The sequence below is a fragment of the Mastomys coucha genome, unplaced genomic scaffold (genome assembly GCF_008632895.1).
Source record: "Mastomys coucha isolate ucsf_1 unplaced genomic scaffold, UCSF_Mcou_1 pScaffold22, whole genome shotgun sequence".
NCBI classification, from domain to species: Eukaryota; Metazoa; Chordata; class Mammalia; order Rodentia; family Muridae; genus Mastomys; species Mastomys coucha.
This window is the reverse complement of record NW_022196905.1, coordinates 13,791,770-13,795,340: the sequence shown is the minus strand read 5'-3', so window position 1 is coordinate 13,795,340 and position 3,571 is coordinate 13,791,770.

Sequence of the window (3,571 nt, the reverse complement as noted above, 5' to 3'; positions counted from 1 at the left end):
GCACTTAATGCAAACTCATCATGGTTGTAGTGATGGACCCTAAATAGATTTTCTATATCATACCCTCCAAGGCTCTGGGAACATAGCCCGGTTGGGGAAGAAAGTGGAAAAGCAAGAGGGGAAGGAGTGCTTTGTAAAAAGTTGTATTCTGGACATGACATGGTCTTGAGCTCATGAACTCAGCACTGTGGTGGATGACTGCTAAAGACCTGCAGCAGACAGGAATAGTCAACTCTTCATCATGGAGGGGCAAGGGCTCATAAAGCCCCACCCCTGAGGTGCTATTAACAGTTGGTGGCTAGGGAAGGAATGTCACTTTCTTCAGTAGTGTAGCCCCTGATAAGTTGCCCATGTTCAAACAAATCATGTCCCATTGGTGCTCATGCATGTAGCCATAATTAAACCCAGTGGGTCAAACATAGACACAGAAGACATGCATATAAACGGGCTTCTCGGGTAGAAAACAGGTTTCTTCAAGAGAAGGAGAGGGAATGGGGGTGGGTAATGGGTAGGGAGAATGACTAAACTTCCTTTTATGTGTGTGTGTATGTGTGTGTGTGTGTGTGTGTGTGTGTGTGTGTGAGTGTGTGTGTGTTAAATTGTCAGAGTAAAAAAATATTAAGTCAATTAGTGGTTTTCCTATTCTATCTGAAGTCATTGAAGAGAAACCTCATACTTCAAAAATCTAAATAATTATAAATACACTTGTGTATACACACAACAAAAACATTTTCAGGCAATGTCAGTTTAGAGGCAAGGTGAGGAAGAATATCCTGGGGGATAAACGTGGATTTGGAAACAGACTCGAGCCTAGAGAGAGCTGCTTTGTCACAAGTTTCTTTGCTTGCATTCTGTTTCAGCTTATGTCTTTATAAAATGCATCACTGATGGTAGTCACAAGGCAGGCATCTCATTTGTTGCTTCTAAGATCTGTGTCTTCTTTTCCAACCCATCTTGCTGTGTGAAGGGAAGGAGTCTCAGTTGGCTGTAGACTTGCTTCAGAGATAATCTAACTGTAGGTTATAATTTTTGTTAGGTGAGAAGATGAGAACACTGGTGCCATCCATGTCTTGTCTACTGTATGTGCCTCTTTTAGATAAGAAGATAATGCAGATACGAGCCTATGTTTCAAGGCTGTCTTAGAAGGACTCATGATCCAGAGAACTGAGGAATTCTCATTGCTTATGATACAGACAGTAAGGTTTAAAATAGTGTGTAAATCGCAAGGTAAAGGAGAAAGGGGCCATAGTGTCTTAAAAGGGAGCCTAGGTGCACACGTGTATCTGGTGAGCAGCTGTACTTGAAAAATGTTTGCTTAGTGGTGAATGGATTTGAAATATTGAGAAGGGATTCCTCATAGTTAGATGTGTAACTCGGCCCTAGGCTCTCTTCTAGCAGTGAACAAATGGAGGAGGGAGAGAGGGCAGAAAAATCAAAAGCAATTTCTCATTCTCAAATACTAATATGAAGTTCTAGACATCACAAATTTTGGCCATGAATGATATTTTTCATTTAAATTAGGTTTTCCTTAAATGATTAAAATTTGCAGATGGTAAAATTTGAAAACCTTATCATTTGGTGGCAATGATAAATTTTAATGAGTGCTTGGGTTAATACCTTGTTTAATGACATCCAAAAGTTTTAAGAATCTTACAGCAATCTTTGAGTATCTTTAATTCATTAAAGTCATAATCTTAACAAATCATTTACAAGTGAGTTTTTTCCACTGTGATATATGTAAGTACTGTGGGCTATATTAATGAGAGTTGTGGGTATGAAGCACAATTTTGCTAAGATTTTTGAGAAAGTGAAAGTCATATTAATATTCTCATAATGTCAGCATAACCAGGAACCACAAATAAACAAGATAACCAAATAAACCTATTTGGTTGTCTAAACATTTTGTAAATTGATTTTATCAAATGAGTATTTGATTCTTTAGATTTAAGTGAAGAACCACTTGGAAAACACTAGAAAATATTTTATTTTCTTCCTTTTCTTATTTAAGGTTAGAAGAAATTATATCTAAATATCTTCTGCCCTTGATCATATTTTAATTAGACAAAGTAACTTTCAGATTCTGATGAAAAAACATGAAGGGAAAAAACATGACAAAGCAAACCAACAAATAAAAATTACTTAAAGACGACAGAAAGCTAAAAGCATAGGAAAGGACCCCAAGTCTTGGAGCTAGAGATAGGGGTGACTCCCACAGTAGACATGGGTCTACTCTGCTTCTTTTTCTTCCTTCTGGGAGTAAAGAGATCATTTTTAAAATTAGCATTACCCTTTTTCCTTAGAGACAGGTCTTGCTATATAGCACAGGCTGCCCCTGTGTTCCTGTTCCTGTGTCCCTGTTGTTTACCACCAGTACGCAGACTGGCTTTCATGTCACAGGAAGCCAGAGAGACAGTTGTCTCTGAGATGTAGCTTTGGGACCTGTTCAGCACCCGAGTCCTTGTGATCGGTAGCAAAGAATTTAGGTGAAACAGATGGTGCAGTGTAGAAGCAGGCAGAGTTTCCTACAGAGAAAAGCCGAGCCTTCTCAAGGGGCGAGTGGACATTGGGAAATGAACTGCTGAGAACACCCTCAGAAGTGGGTATGGACAACTCTATACTTCTTAGACACACTGTAAACTATTTCCAAAGGTTTAAGGGCAGGAACTATAGGATATCCCCTTTTGTTGCTGCAAAGTCTCCTGCTGTACTGCAAACTAAATGTCTCTCTCATAATATACTAATCTTATACAGTTCAAGACTCTTGGAACCAGATTTAGGTATTTATCAGTGAATGGCTTTCTGGCCAGTGTAGGAAGTCCTATATCTTTTCAGGACCAGGGAGAGAGATGACTCAGCTCCCATTTACCTGATCAGCAAATACAGGCCTAAAATTCTAGTCCTTGGTTTTATTAGCTGTTGGTTAGAAGGGAAGGAAGGCTCCATCCACAATCTCTTCTAACCCTCCTCATATTTAATTTGGACCTAACAGAACCATTAAGACTGTAAAAGCATTTAGGTCAGTTTTTCTGACATTTTGAATCAGTTTGAGTTGGGGCTTTCTTTATTCTGTAGAGTAATACTGTAGGAGGACTGAAAAGTGAATTTGAAAGTGGTCCCAGCAGATGGTCAGATGGTCAGATGGCTAGTGTGCCTGTGTACCAGAATTTATAAGTCCTCCTTGAAGGAGCATGATACTGTTACCCACGGCCTTTTGTCAGATCTCCAAGGAATTTACCAATACAACATCTAGGTGTAATAGAGGGAGATCTGGACAAAAGACAGGGGTGGAACCTGAAGGGACTAATAATGCTGGGAGACTTACAGGCCTCTGGAGATTGATATTGTTAGCCATTACATTTAAAACAAGTATCCCTTGATAATGTGGTAAAGGGTAATTGTGAGAACCCGGCTAATGACAATCATTAAAACAAAAAGCCTGAATAGAAAATCTGAAACAACATTTGATGTCTGAAGGAAGAAATGCTTATAGTTTGGGCAGCAAAAGATTGACAAAGCTGAGGAAAGAGTCAGTGGGCAATGTGCGTGATGGTAAAAGTACTCAAGATGAATG